Below are 16,383 nucleotides of genomic sequence, written 5' to 3'. Positions count from 1 at the left end.
AAATAACTCCTCTGGACCAATCAATCATAGGGCCATGCTGAGAAAACCATGGATACCCAAGAATTAGAGGGATCTCTGTAGAATGGATTAAGTGGAACTTTAATGTTTCATGGTGATTCCCTATCTGAAAGCCTAATGGTCCTGAGATGTAACAAACCTTACCTGGCTCAAGAGGCCTATCATCCAGGGCAGTGGAGTAAGAGGATGATCAAGCTTAGAGACAGGAGGCCCCTATTTGTCATGCCACCCCTAAATCTAAAATGTTACCTGCTGAACCTGAGTCAACAAATGCCCAAATGGGAAAGCCCTTTTGATTCCATAGCAAACAAGAGGATATGTATAACCCGGAGGAAGTACTTATTGGAGAAGCCCAAGGGAACATCACAGATCTCCCCTCACTGGGCATCTCCTTGGAGTTTTCCAACCTCCTGGGGCACATGGCCAGATAATGTCCCAGTCCCCCACAGTACATTCAACATCTCTCTTTACAGCTTCTGTCACGTTCAGCAACTGAGGAGTATGCCCTGCCCAACTGCATGGGTTCCACAGCATCTAAAGAGTAGATCGGTGAAGGATCTGTAGGAGAAAATGGTAAGGTTGGAGAAGGGTGAGGGTAGTTAGGATATAAACTGGGGTACTGCTGACGCCGCTCTTGCCACTCTTCTGACAAATGGCTAAATCGATTAGTCCATTAATGTCCGGTACAGGATCGCAAACTACCAATTTATCTTTAACGTTGCTAAGCCCTTTGTAGAACATGGCCACCAGCATCCTGGCATACTCTGTAATGAGACTCTGTATGTCTTCCCCGTGGAATGCGGGGGTTTTCCCTAAGTCTTCTGGTTTCCGCCCACAGTCCAAGATGTACTGGATAGGTCAATTGGCCATTGTAAATTGTGCTGCGATTAGGTTACGGTTAAATCTGGGTTATTGGGTGTTGCTGGATCGTGCGGCTCAAAGGGACGGGAGAGCCTAGTCTGCAATGTATTACTCAACAAGATTTTTAAAAATGATGGCAGCTAAGGAAATGGGAGAAATAAGTGGTGTTGTCTTGGACCCACTTAACAGGAAGGAGGTTTCAGAGGTGTTAAGGTGCATTAATTTGAAAAAGAAGTCCCCTGGGCTAACCTAGTGCATTCTCAGACCTTGTGGGAAGCGAGAGAATAAATTGTGGAGGCCTTAGGAGAGGATTTTGCTTCATCTCCAACCACAGGTGAGGTTCCAAAAGACTGAAGAATGGCTAAGGTGGTATCTTTGTTTAAAAAACAGTAGTAAAAACAAGCCAGGAAACTGTAGGCCAGTGAGTCTGACATCCGTGGTGGGAAAATTGCTGGGATAGAATACTGAAGGAACAGGATCTATCAATATTTAGAGACAGAGTCTCATTGGGACAGTCAACACTGTTTTGTGCATGTGAAGTCGTGTCTGACAAATCTCTTGGAGATCTTCAAGGAGGAAACCAAGAGGGTAGAAGAGTGAAGGTCATTTAGATGGACTTCAGCAAGGCCTTTGACACAAAGTAAAAGTGGCAGGCCGACAAATCCAGGGCAAGCATTAAAAAGGGCCACTTTTCAACATAATTGTATAAGGGCTAAGAGAGTTGTAAAAGAGCGCCTGAAGGCTTTGTGTGTCAGTGCAAGGAGCATTCGTAATAAGATGGATGAATTGAAAGTGCAGATTGTTATTAATGATTGTGATATAGTTGGGATCACAGAGACGTGGCTCCAGGGTGACCAGGGATGGGAACTCAACGTTCAGGGATATTCAATATTCAGGAGGGATAGACATGAAGGAAGGGGAGGTGGGGTGGCGTTGCTGGTTAAAGAAGAGATTAACGCAATAGAAAGGAAGGACATAAGCCGGGAAGATGTGGAATCGATATGGGTAGAGCTGCGTAACACTAAGGGGCAGAAGACGCCGGTGGGAGTTGTGTACAGGCCACCTAACAGTAGTAGTGAGGTCGGAGATGGAATTAAACAGGAAATTAGAAATGTGTGCAATAAAGGAACAGCAGTTATAATGGGTGACTTCAATCTACATGTAGATTGGGTGAACCAAATTGGTAAAGGTGCTGAGGAAGAGGATTTCTTGGAATGTATGCGGGATGGTTTTTTGAACCAACATGTCGAGGAACCAACTAGAGAGCAGGCTATTCTGGACTGGGTTTTGAGCAATGAGGAAGGGTTAATTAGCAATCTTGTCGTGAGAGGCCCCTTGGGTAAGAGTGACCATAATATGGTGGAATTCTTCATTAAGATGGAGAGTGACATAGTTAATTCAGAAACAAAGGTTCTGAACTTAAAGAGGGGTAACTTTGAAGGTATGAGACGTGAATTAGCTAAGTTAGACTGGCAAATGACACTTAAAGGATTGACGGTGGATATGCAATGGCAAGCATTTAAAGGTTGCATGGATGAACTACAACGATTGTTCATCCCAGTTTGGCAAAAGAATAAATCAAGGAAGGTAGTGCACCCGTGGCTGACAAGAGAAATTAGGGATAGTATCAATTCCAAAGAAGAAGCATACAAATTAGCCAGAGAAAGTGGCTCACCTGAGGACTGGGAGAAATTCAGAGTTCAGCAGAGGAGGACAAAGGGCTTAATTAGGAAGGGGAAAAAAGATTATGAGAGAAAACTGGCAGGGAACATAAAAACGGACTGTAATAGCTTTTATAGATATGTAAAAAGGAAAAGACTGGTAAAGACAAATGTAGGTCCCCTGCAGACAGAAACAGGTGAATTGATTATGGGGAGCAAGGACATGGCAGACCAATTGAATAATTACTTTGGTTCTGTCTTCACTAAGGAGGACATAAATAATCTTCCAGAAATAGTAGGGGACAGAGGGTCCAGTGAGATTGAGGAACTGAGCAAAATACATGTTAGTAGGGAAGGGGTGTTAGGTAAATTGAAGGGATTGAAGGCAGATAAATCCCCAGGGCCAGATGGTCTGCATCCTAGAGTGCTTAAGGAAGTAGCCCAAGAAATAGTGGATGCATTAGTGATAATTTTTCAAAACTCGTTAGATTCTGGACTATTTCCTGAGGATTGGAGGGTGGCTAATGTAACTCCACTTTTTAAAAAAGGAGGGAGAGAGAAACCGGGGAATTATAGACCGGTTAGCCTAACGTCGGTGGTGGGGAAACTGCTGGAGTCAGTTATCAAGGATGTGATAACAGCACATTTGGAAAGCGGTGAAATGATCGGACAACGTCAGCATGGATTTGTGAAAGGAAAATCATGTCTGACGAATCTCATAGAATCTTTTGAGGATGTAACTAGTAGAGTGGATAGGGGAGAACCAGTGGATGTGGTATATTTGGATTTTCAAAAGGCTTTTGACAAGGTCCCACACAGGAGATTAGTGTGCAAACTTAAAGCACACGGTATTGGGGGTAAGGTATTGGTGTGGGTGGAGAATTGCTTAGCAGACAGGAAGCAAAGAGTGGGAATAAACGGGACCTTTTCAGAATGGCAGGCGGTGACTAGTGGGGTACCGCAAGGCTCAGTGCTGGGACCCCAGTTGTTTACAATATATATTAATGACTTGGATGAGGGAATTAAATGCAGCATCTCCAAGTTTGCGGATGACACGAAGCTGGGTGGCAGTGTTAGCTGTGAGGAGGATGCTAAGAGGATTCGGGGTGACTTGGATAGGTTGGGTGAGTGGGAAAATTCATGGCAAATGCAATTTAATGTGGATAAATGTGAAGTTATCCACTTTGGTGGCAAAGATAGGAAAACAGATTATTATCTGAATGGTGGCCGATTAGGAAAAGGGGAGGTGCAACGAGACCTGGGTGTCATTATACACCAGTCATTGAAAGTGGGCATGCAGGTACAGCAGGCGGTGAAAAAGGCGAATGGTATGCTGGCATTTATAGCGAGAGGATTCAAGTACAGGAGCAGGGAGGTACTACTGCAGTTGTACAAGGCCTTGGTGAGACCACACCTGGAGTATTGTGTGCAGTTTTGGTCCCCTAATCTGAGGAAAGACATCTTTGCCATAGAGGGAGTACAAAGAAGGTTCACCAGATTGATTCCTGGGATGGCAGGACTTTCATATGAAGAAAGACTGGATGAACTGGGCTTGTACTCGTTGGAATTTAGAAGATTGAGGGGGGATCTGATTGAAACGTATAAGATCCTAAAGGGATTGGACAGGCTAGATGCAGGAAGATTGCTCCCGATGTTGGGGAAGTCCAGAACGAGGGGCCACAGTTTGAGGATAGAGGGGAAGCCTTTTAGGACCGAGATTAGGAAAAACTTCTTCACACAGAGAGTGGTGAATCTGTGGAATTCTCTGCCACAGGAAACAGTTGAGGCCAGTTCATTGGCTATATTTAAGAGGGAGTTAGATATGGCCCTTGTGGCTACAGGGGTCAGGGGGTATGGAGGGAAGGCTGGGGCGGGGTTCTGAGTTGGATGATCAGCCATGATCATAATAAATAGCGGTGCAGGCTCGAAGGGCCGAATGGCCTACTCCTGCACCTATTTTCTATGTTTCTATGTTTCTATGTAACCCCCTACAGAATGTTAGTCCAGAAAAGTTGGATCACATGGGATCCGGGAAAGACAGCTGGTAGGATTCAGGATTGGTGCAGTGATAGGAAGGATGTATCTCAGACTGAAGGCCTGTGTAAATTGGTGTGCCATTGTTGTTCTTTATGTATGCAAACAATTTGGATGAGGACAGACAAGGCACAGTTAGTTAGTTTGCAGATGATACTAGAATAGGTAGTCCTGCAAATTGAGTAGGTTATAAAAAGTTGCATGAGCAGTTTAATCGGCTAGGTATGCAGGTTGAGAATTGGCAAATAGTTTCAATCCAGATAAATATGAGGTACTGCATTTTGGGAGATCAAGCCTAGGTAAAACTTGCACAGTGAATGGAAGGAATCTGGGAGTGTCATGGAACAGAGGGACCTGGGATCGCAAGTACATACTGTAGTTCACTACAGTGTGTTGTCTCAGGTAAACAGCATAATGAAGAAGGTGTTTGGGATGTTAGTCTTCATCAGTAAGGGTATGAAGTGTAGAAGTTGGGAAGTTATGTTCCAGTTATATGAAATTCGTGAGGCTATGTAAGATTTGGAGTACACCCTATCCTCGTTATATGCGTCTTCAGACTATGCGGATTCACAGTTATGCAAGGAACCTATTTCTACCAACGTCCCGTTATATGCGCCCAAAATTCACAGTTATGCGAAGTGCACTGCCTTCCCGCAAATACAAGTCACGTGTGCACGCTTCACAGTCTCACTGTTGGGACGAGAAGCATCGCTTTCCTGCCAATACAAGTCAGGTGCGCGCGCCTCACAATCTCTCTCCCGCCACTCTCGCATTGGTTTTGGCAAGGTGTGGATGCGCTTTCTTAAACTTCTGTTGGTTTTACCTACGGTGCAGTGACTTTGCGCTTGAAACATTTAACCATGCCTCCTAAGCGTCCGATGTCATGTCTTGGGCTGTCAGCTGAGCGGCAGAGAACCGCTTTAACACTTGAAAAAAAGTTGGAAATTATAAACAGCGCAGCATCAGCTGAAGGTAACACAGCTCTGGGACGCCACTGCCGGGAACAGGATCTTGACTTTAAAGTTCTTTTGTTGCTTGACAATGTGCCAGCCCATCCTAAACATTTGGACAGCATTCATCCTAACATAACACTGCATTTCTCGCCGCCGAACACAACATTGCTGATTCAACCACTCGACCAAGGTGTGATCCACATTCAAGGCGTATTTTTTTTTAAACGGCAAACTATGTCTCAGACGCTGCAAGCAACAGACGATTTTGAAAATCCCGGGAGTTTACCAACGGTGAGTGAATGGTGGAAGTCGGAACACTTGGCACAAATGGCGATAGACATGGACCCAAGTTTAGAATGGAGACAGCATTTCAGTTGTTCCCTGCCATCAACCCTTCTTCCCTACAAGCAAATTTAAAACAAAATGCTGCCAAGCAAACAACTCTCACCATTTTATGCAAATCTCTGCAATCTTCTGCTGCCGGCAGTTCTAAGAGTTCTGTGAGTCTTCCTTCACCCCTTGCTGTGCTTGATATTATCCTGACGATCACAACCACCTACCTTATCCGTGTAAAGATGCCCAACACCACAACAACCACTTATTTCCCGGAGCGAACACACCTGCCACTGTTGGTGAGTACCGTACACCCTAGGATGTTAACTTTCTATGATTTATTACATTGAATATTACCTTAAATTGATTAAATATAATATAAATGTTGTCTTGTAGTACTGCTTTTGTGTCATATTGGTATAAAAATGTGAATAAATTACAGATAAAACATATTTAGGAAGCCCTCTGGAACGCATCCCTATTTTCTCCATTTAAATAATTATTGACATTATGCGATTTCACATTATGCGTCAACTTCGAGGAACGTATCCCTCGCATATAACGAGGATAGGGTGTATTATATACAGTTTTGGTCATCCCGTAAGACGAAAGATGTAATTAAATTACACAGAATGCAGGGAGTATTTTCCAGGGTGTTGTCTGACTTGGAGGCCTGAGCTTCAAGGAGAAGTTGCAAGGACTAGGACTTTATTCCTCAGAATGTTGATTAAGCGGTAACCTGACAGAGGTATTTAACATCATGAAGGGCAGAGACAGGGTGAATGCAGTCTTATTCTCAGGGAGGGGTACTAAATACAAGAGAGCATCATGGTCTCAGATTAGAGGTGAGAGATTTGAAAGGGATATCAGGGGAAATCTCTTCATGCAAAGTGTGTTTTGCATCTGGAATGAGTTGACAGAAATAGTGGTTGAGGCAGACGCACTGGCACATTTAAAAGCCATCGCGATAAGTGCATGGATAAGAGGGGATTAGAGGGCTATGGGCTAAATGCAGGCAGATGGGACTAGCTCCCTGGGCATAGCACAGTTGGCATGGACAAGGAGACTGAAGGCTCTGTTTCCATGATGAATAACTCCATAAAATGCACTGTCTCAGCAATGAGACTAATCGTGCAGAAATGACCTGCCCACAGAGGATAAATACATTGTTTAATTTCCATCTCAATATCAAATTAATACGAAGTACTGTTAACATGCTATTAAACTATACTTGTTTGGCAATAAGCTGCTCACATTGTGTAGTTTTCATTTCAACAAACTCAATTAGCTCTCAACCTTAGTGATACCATATTTAAAGCATGGACCAAGAAGCTGAGTTCCAGAAATGAGGCATTGGAACTGCTTTAACAGAATTCAGTGAATGAGGAATCTCAGAGCCATGGTGAAACTGAAGTCAAAGGGCATCAAGAGGAATACACTCAGAACAGCTGGAGTCATACTTTGTACAAAAAATTATTAATGTTAAGAATGCATTGTTGGAGGCCAGTCGCCTCAGTCACAGGACATCACCATAGAGATTCCTCAGCACAATGAAATAGCCTATGCCCCTATGCAAAAGATCTAGAAGACAAATCAAGTTTTTGCTGATATTGACAACAACATTCATGCTACAAAACCACCAAATAATCATCTCCAGCAAGAGATGCTAATCATCTCTGCTTAACATTCAATGGTATTACTGGTACTGAACAACTCTGCCAGATGCAAGAAAATGAATCTCAAGGTAGCATATGGTGACATATACAGTATGCACTTAGATAATGAAATTACTTTGAAGTTAGAACTGCTGTCAACATTTTACAGAACACCTCACCACGAATGCAATAAGTCCAGCCAACTACAAAAATGTGGTGGATATAAGAGTATATCGGTGGATGGAGATCCTTCAAAGAATGGTTCATTTCCTGACATCTCAAAATCTTCTATTTATTTATTTGTTTCTTTGTTTTATATAATATATATATATCTACATGGCACAGACTAGGAATTTGATGAAATTTTCTCAATTTGCTTAAACAGGTACAGCGCTAACACCCTAGAAGCTAAGCACTGTCCAGGATTAAGCAGCCAACATGATTAGAACTGCATCCACCACTCCAAAGATGCACTCTCTCTGCCACTTACTGAGAACTGGCATAAATTCAATGTGGTGTGTACATCCAACTCGACGAAGCAACTCTGAGAACAATTCTTTTATTCCTGAGGGGTGTAGGCTTTACAGGCTGAGCCAGCATTTAATTGCCCTAGTTACTTTTGACAAAATAGTAGTGAGATTGCTAGTGAGATTGTTAAATTGCTGTGGTCCTTGAGCTGTGTGTATATCTACACTACCAATAGGGGTGGATTTGCAGGATTTTGACCCAACATATGTTTCCACGTCAGGATGGTGAATGGCTTGGACAGCTACTTCCAGGTGGTGTTTTTGATGCTTTTGCTGCCTTTGTCCTTCTCGCTGGTACAGGAAATAGGTTTGAAAAGTGTTTCTAACATTGAGAAGCGCTAGGAAAGCAGATTCATGGCACCACCAAAACCAGCAGATTCCTTATAGCATTGCTCATATTTGCATAAACCCCTTCTTTTTAATTCTCCCTACCTTCTCTTCAAGTTCTCCCAGATTCTCACCATCACCTGTGCGGTATGAGACACTTACAACAGTCAATTTAGCTACCAAGCTGCACCTTTGTAATAACGGAGCATCTCGAAAAAGACCACAAGGTCACAGTGCTTTTGCTCCTATTTCTTATATTCTTGTATTCCCTGTAAGTTCCCTTTGTAAGTTCTTCTCCAGCCTGAGATGAGATATCTGAAACCCGAGCATCAGTCAAAAATATAGTCTTCCAGACACTTTTTGCCTCAGGGATCAGCATCAGTCTCCTTCATATTTTCCACCCACTAGAAATGGTTCTTCTGCAATGGAGCCATGCTCGGCAAGTTCATCTGCACAAACGTCGGTGGTGAGGAAGTTATTGGGGGTGGGGGGGACAGTTGAGAAACAAGATTAATCTGCACTTGGAAAGGCTCACATTAAACAAGGATGCTTAGTATGTTTTGTTTTCTTCAGAGGAGATCCTGTCTGCCCTGGGTAATTCTTTTCTAAGAGGTAATAAAATGTATTCATGTGGGCATTACAGTTCATGTCATTTACATGGACTTTATTGAAGCCCGTGGCAAAGTTCCACATGGTAGACTGGTCTAAAAGGTCAGAGACGATGAAATTCAAAGCAAGCTGGCAGATCTACTCTAAAATTAGTTTGGTAATAGGAGTCAACAGTGCAATGGTGGATGGCTATTTTTGTGATTGGAAGCCTAATACTGGTGGTGTACCACAGGGATCCATGGCAGAACACTTACTACTTGTTAGCAGTATTAATTTGGACATGAATTTAGGAGGAGTGATCAGTAGATTTGCATATGATATAAAAGTTGTTAATGTTGTTGATAGGGAAATAGTCATAGGCTTTTGGATGATAATGATCAATTGTTATGAAAGGCAAAGCAACTGAAGATTAATCCTGATAAGTGCACAGTGATGTACTTTGAGCAGATTTTTAAGGCTAGGACATATACAATGAATAGTAGGACAAAAAGGAATTCTGGGCAACAGGAAGACTGAGGGGTAAAGTCCCAGGATTTCCAAAATGGCAGCACAGATAGATGAGGTGCTGAAGAGGGAATATAGGACACTAGACTTCTTTAGTTAGGACATAAAATATGAGGGGGAGATAGTATTTTACAAAACTCACTTTTAAATACCCTAACTTTTATATAACATTGGTTCGGTTATAGCTGGGGTACTAAATACAATATTCATCACCACCCTATAGGAAGGCTGCTATTGCTTTGGAGAGGGTATAGAGGAGATTCACAAGCATGTTCTCTGAGATGATGGATTTTAGTCTCAATAGAATGGGTTTGTATTTCTTGCAGCAGAGGAGGCTGAGTGGGAAAACTGATCATGGTATAAATTATGAGGGTATAATTACCAGGGTGGTTAGCAGGAGCCTTTTCCCAGAACGAAGATATCTAAAATGAGAAGGCATAATTTTAAGACAAAGTTAAGAGATTTTATGTGGATCTGAGATAGAACTACTCCAACAGAGCAGAACTACGTTTACTCAAGATGTTTAGAATCTGAAATGCATTGAATAAGTGTGTTCCAAAGGCAGATACTCGCACAACATTTTAGTAGTATCTAGTTGAGCACTTGAATTGCCAACATATAGCAGCTATAAAGCAAATGCTAATGAACGGGATTAACAAAGTCAGGTACTTGGTCAGCATGGACATGATGGGTCAAATACCTGAAAGTCTATGAATCTGCAGGCCCCACGCTCAACAATCAAACAGAAAGAACCTCAAACAATTAGACAACTGCAAAAGCTGAGAGTCCTACACTCAGACCATCTTGGTCTCTAGTTGCTTCACCAGAAATCACATTCAATTGGCCACATTCCACATGGTTGGATGGTCCAGAATGGGTTTTTTGATACAAAATTGGTTTGTTGGTAAGAGGCAGGGAGTGATGAATACAGGGATTGGTTCTACCCTCTGTCGCTTTTCAATATACAGTGGATTTCGGTTAATCGGGACACATTGAGACCAGTACATTTTGGCCCAATTAAGTGGCTGCGCCAATTAGCCGAAGTTTCATGGAAATACTTAAAAAGTCATAAAAAAAAACAAATTGCTGCACTATCAATACTATTATAATACTAGAAAACTGTATTGATGTGAGTTTCCGGGAAAAATAAGGAAGATGCAGGATAGACGTATTCCAAAAAACAAAGAAGTACTCAAAAGGCAAAATAGTACAACTGTAGTTGACAAGGGAAGTCAAAGTTAATGTAAAAGCAAAACAGAGGGCATACAACAAAGTAAAAAATAGTGGGAAGACAGATGATTGGGAAGCTTTTAAAACCCTACACAGAGCAACTAAAAGAATCATGAGGAGGGAAAAATGAAAATTGAAAGCCAGCTGGCAAACAATATCAAAATGGATAGTAAAAGCTTTTTCAAGTATGTAAAAATAAAAGAGATGAGAGTGAATATAGGACCGCTAGAAAATGAGGCTGGAGAAACAATAACAAGGACTAAGGATACGGCAGATGAACCAAATGAGTACTTTACATCAATCTTCACTGTGGAAAACACTAGCACTGTGCCAGACATTAGAGGGCGTGAGGGAAGAGAAGTGAGTGCAGTTACTATTACAAGGGAGAAGGTGCTCAAAAAGTTGAAGGACCAAAGGGTACATAAGTCACCCAGACCAGATGAACTACACACTAGGGTTCTGAAAGAGGCAGTGGTAAAGATTGTGGAGGCAGTTTCAAGTTCCTGGGTGTCAAGATCTCTGAGGATCTAACCTGGTCCCAACATATTGATGTAGTTATAAAGAAGGCAAGACAGCGATTACACTTCGTTAGGAGTTTGAAGAGATTTGGCTTGTCAACAAATACACTCAAAAACTTCTATACATGTACCGTGGAGAGCATTCTGACAGGCTGCATCACTGTCTGGTAATGGGGGGGGGGGAGGGGAAGGGGGCTACTGCACAAAACGGAAAGAAGCTGCAGAGGGTTGTAAATCTAGTCAGCTCCATCTTGGGTACTAGCCTGCAAAGTACCCAGGACATCTTCAGGGATCACTGTCTCAGAAAGGCAGCACCCATTATTAAGGACCTCCAGCATCCAGGGCATGCCCTTTTCTCACTGTTACCATCAGGTAGGAGGTCCAGAAGCCTGAAGGCACACACTCAGTGATTCAGGAACAGCTTCTTCCCCTCTGCCACCCGATTCCTAAATGGATATTGAACGCTTGGACAGTACCCCACTTTTTAAAATATACAGTATTGCATTCCTGTTTTTTGCACTTTTTTAAAATCTATTCAATATACATATACAGTAATTGATTGATTTATTTATTTATTTATTTATTTTCTCTTCTGTATTATGTATTGCATTGAACTGCTGCTGCTAAGTTAGCAAACTTCACATCACATGCCAATGATAATAAACTTGATTCTGATTTTGATTAGTAATGATCTTTTAAAAATCATTGGACTCTGGCATGGTGCTAGAGGACTGGAAAAATGCAAATGTCACTCCACTCTTTAAGAAAGGTGGAGGGCAACAGAAAGGAAATTATAGACCAGTTAGTCTGACCTCAGTGGTAGGGAAGATGTTGGAGTCAATAGTTATGGAATACTTGGTGACACAGGACAAGACATGACAAAGTCAGCATGATCTCCTTTAGGGAAAATCTTGCCTGATGAACCTGTTGGAATTCTTTGAAGAGGTTACACATAGGATAGATAAAGAGAATGCAGTGGATGTTGTTATATATTTGGATTTTCAGAAGGCCTTTCACAAGGTGCCACACATGAGGATGCTTACCAAGTTAAGAGCCCATTGTATTACAGGAAAGTTACTTGCATAATTATAGCATTGGCTGACAAGCAGCTACAAAAATAAAAGGATACTTTTCCAGTTGGCTGCCAGTGACTAGTGGTGTTCCGCAGGGCTCAGTGTTGGGACTGCCTCTTTTTATGCTGTACATCAATGATTTAGATGATGGAATAGAAGTTTTTGTTGCCAAGTTTGCAGATGATACAAAGATTGGTGGAGGGGCAGGTAGTGTTGAGGAAATAGGTTGGCTGCAGAAGGACTTAGACAGATTAGGACAATGGGCAAGAGAGTGGCAGATGAAATACAATGTTGGAAAATGCATGGCCATGCAGTTTGGTGGTAGAAGTAAATGTGCAGATTATTTTTTAAATGGGGAGAAAATCCAAAAATCTAAGATGCAAAGGGACTTGGGAGTCCCTGTGCAGAATAACTTAAAGGTTAACTCGAAGCAGAGTGGATACTGAAGAAGGTAAATGCAACGATAGCATTCATTTCAAGAGGTCTAGAATACAAGAGCAGGGATGTGATGTTGAGCCTTTATAAGGCACTGGTGAGGCCTCACCTTTAGTATTGTGAACAGTTTTGGGCTGCTCATCAAAGAAAAGATGTGCTGGCATTGGAGTGAGTTCAGAGGAGGTTCACAAGGATGATTCCAGGAATGAAAGGGTTATCATATGAGGAACATTTGATAGCTATGGATCTGTATTCACTGGAATTTAGAAGGATGAGAGGGTTTTCATTGAAACCTTTTGAACGTTGAAAGGCCTAGACAAAGTAGATGTGGAAAGGATGTTTCCCATGGTAGGGGAGCCTAGAAGAAGACAGCACTGCCTCAGGATAGAGGGCCATCCATTTAAAACAGGGATGCAGAGAAATTTCTTTCGCCAGAGGGTGGTGAATTTGCGGAATTTATTTCCACAGGCAGCTGTGGAGGCCAGATCACTGAGTGTACTTAAAGCAGAACTTGATAAGTTCTTGATTGGACACGGCATCAAAGGTTACGGGGAGAAGGCTGGGGATTGGGGCTGAGCAGGGGAAAAAAGGATCAGCCATAATTGAATGGGGGTGCAGACTCGATGGCCAAATGTCTTATGGTTTTATGTATTACTTCCTGATAGTCGTTGACGGAGGAATTCATCCATCGCATTATTTTGATTGGCTGTAAATAAACAAAATCACCGCAGAGGCCTAGTGCAGATAATGGACTGCCTTCGTACAATGCTATCAATGATTCCATCTTCTAATTCTTTATTTTAATTGAAACACTGGAGATGATTATTGATACCCTCAAATTCTTTGTAGTGCCTAACTTGTTGAATCAGTGAAGTCATTTCATTTTCACTCACTGCCATTTCTCGTATCTCCAAACCAGAATGCTTGAAACCACAGTGAGCAAAAAGTTCTGAATTATCTGACTGCGTACTTCTTTCCTACTATCAGTGACAAAATCACTGCTTTTTGAACACAAGCACATACAAGTGATGCTATTTTAAAACTGTTTGCTCCAAGCATGGTGTAGTGTGTAACAGCTACACAAGTGCACGTGTCTGTTCGGCAACAGTCTCCTGCCCCAATTAAGCAGCACAGCATCCCAAATAAACAAAGGAAATCCTGGCTATTTTTTGGATTCGTTTTTGTTCTTTGAGTTGTCTCAAATAAACAGCTGTCCTGATTAACCAATAGCCCAATTAACTGGAATCTGTTGCATATTAATTACTTGGATAGAAATGTAGGTGCCATGATAATTAAATTTTTGGATGGCACTAAAATTGTTGGTATTGTGGACTTTGATGTACTGTCAGTTGGTTGATGATGTTACAACTCAGGGAACTGTGAAGTAGATTTTGGGAAGATAATACACAATGAATGGCAGAGTTGCTTAACAAAGAGACATAGAGGGTGCAACTATGTAGTTCCCCAAAAGTAGCAACACAGGTAATAAGAGTGGTGTAGGTGTATAGCAGATTTGCCTTCATTGACTATGGCAAGAGTTAGGACATCATGTTACATTATAAAAATCCTTTGTGAAACCAGACTTGCAGAACTATGTACAACTCTATTCAGCATGTTGTAGGAAACATATGATTAAATTAGAAGAGGATGCAGAAAAGATTCACAAGAATGTTGCCTGGACTGGACGGCTTGAATTAGAAGGAGCAATTGAACTGTTATTCCTGCAGTGAAAGAAGCAGAGAGGTGACCTTGTAGAGGTTTTATAAAATCATGAGGGGCAGAAATGTGGTCAAATAACACAATGTTTTTCTCAAATTAGAGGAGTCTAAACTGACAGGCATACAGTAGGTTTAAAGTGAGTGGCAAAGATTTAAATGGTTTCCATTGGGCTAGTTCTCAAAAAGAGTGGTGGGTAAATGAAACTAGCTGCCAAAGAAAGTGGTAGAGCAAGTACAATTACAAAATTTAAAAGAAATTTAGAAAGGTAGACAGAAAAAAAGATTTAGAGGGAAATGGGCAAAATGTAGGCAAATGGGACTGATAAAGTGCAGCCTCAGCAGTGACTTATACAATTGCAATTTAATGTCCGCACACCTAAACTTATTGTCCTGACTGATAAAAGTGATTATGCTAAATGCCTTTTACACCTTGCTGTCAACCTGTGCAGCTGCTTTTAGCAAACTGTGTGCTTATACTAGGTTGCTCTATTTCACAACATTCATCAGTGCCCTGCCATTCACTGTACAGGCCCCACCATGGTTTGATTATACAAAATACATTACCTTCCTACTTTTGTTGAAATTTGCCATTGCTCAGCCTATCTTCCTAACTGATCAAGGTTTATTTACAATTCACTGCAACCTGCTTTAATATCAGCAAGACCCCTAATTTATTATCATCAAATTTGCTAATCATGCCCTGTACATTCATACCCAGATCATTTACGTAACTAACAAATAGCAGAGCTCAAAACACTGAACCTTGAGGCACCCCACTAGTCACAGGCCTCCAGTCAGAGAATTAACCTGTCATGGAGAGACCACGATCGCCCACGTCATACAACACCACACAAAACTGAATCATTAGATGACAGATTCATAAAAATATATATTGGCAGTGAATGGAAAAACAAGCCCACTGGACACCAACCACACTGTGCAGTAACGTCATGAAGAATCCCATTCACCCTGCTCATGGATTGTTGTCCCAATCCCATCAGGGATGAGGCTATGTAGCATTGACACCAGGACCACCAGACTCAAAAACAGTTACCTTCCCCAAGCAGTAAGGCTAATTAATACAATTTATCTTATTATTTATATTTCTTGCATTTTTAAATTATTATATTCTTTATCTTATTGTGTTTTTTTGGATGCAGATTATCAATTATTTAGTTCTCCTTTGTGTACTGGAAATGACATTAAACAATCATGCATGGCAAAAACTACACGATGAAGACAAAAGAGCACTCTAAGCAACTCCGCGAAAAGGTTATTGGAAAGCACAAGTCCGGAGATAGATACAAGAAAATTTCCGAGTCTCTATATATCCTTTGGAGTACAGTTAAGTCAATCATCAATGGAAAAAATATGACACAGCTGTAAAACTGACTAGAGCAGCTCGTCTTCAAAAACTGAGTGACCATGTAAGAAGGGGACTAATGAGGGAGGCCACCGAGAGATCTAGAACAAGCTTCAGTGGCTGAGATGGGAGAGTCTCTGCATACAACTATTTCCTGGATGCTTCATCAGTTACAGCTTTATGGGAGAGTGGCAAAGAGAAAGCCACTGTTCGGAAAAAAAAATCTCAGCTAGAGTTTGCCAGAAGGTATGTGGGAGACTCTGAAGTCAGCTGGGAGAAGTTTCTATGGTCTGATGAAACCAAAATTGAGCTTTTTGGCCATCAGACTAAATGCTATGTTTGGTATAAGTCAAAAACAGCACATCATTAAAAACACACCATTCCTACCATCAAGCTTGGTGGTGGCTGCATCATGCTGTGGGGATGCTTCACTGCAGCAGGCCCTGGAAGGCTTGTGAAGGTACAGGGCAAAATAAAAGAAGCAAAATACAGGGAAACTCTGGAGGAAAACCTGATGCAGTCTGCAGGAGAACTGTGACTTGGGAGAAGATTTCTTTTCCAGCA

At 41.7% G+C, this 16,383-nt stretch overlaps 1 protein-coding gene across 3 annotated transcripts in view; it reads right to left on the bottom strand.

The window, feature by feature from the left end:
• Positions 1 to 16,383, bottom strand: part of LOC134349224 (gamma-aminobutyric acid receptor subunit beta-2) — a 221,293-nt gene that overhangs the window by 83,426 nt on the left and 121,484 nt on the right. The window lies entirely within an intron of this gene.

Source organism: Mobula hypostoma, chromosome 7 (genome assembly GCF_963921235.1).
Source record: "Mobula hypostoma chromosome 7, sMobHyp1.1, whole genome shotgun sequence".
Taxonomy (NCBI): Eukaryota; Metazoa; Chordata; class Chondrichthyes; order Myliobatiformes; family Myliobatidae; genus Mobula; species Mobula hypostoma.
Note: the sequence above shows the minus strand (reverse complement) of the source record. Positions and strands in the feature narration are given on the sequence as shown.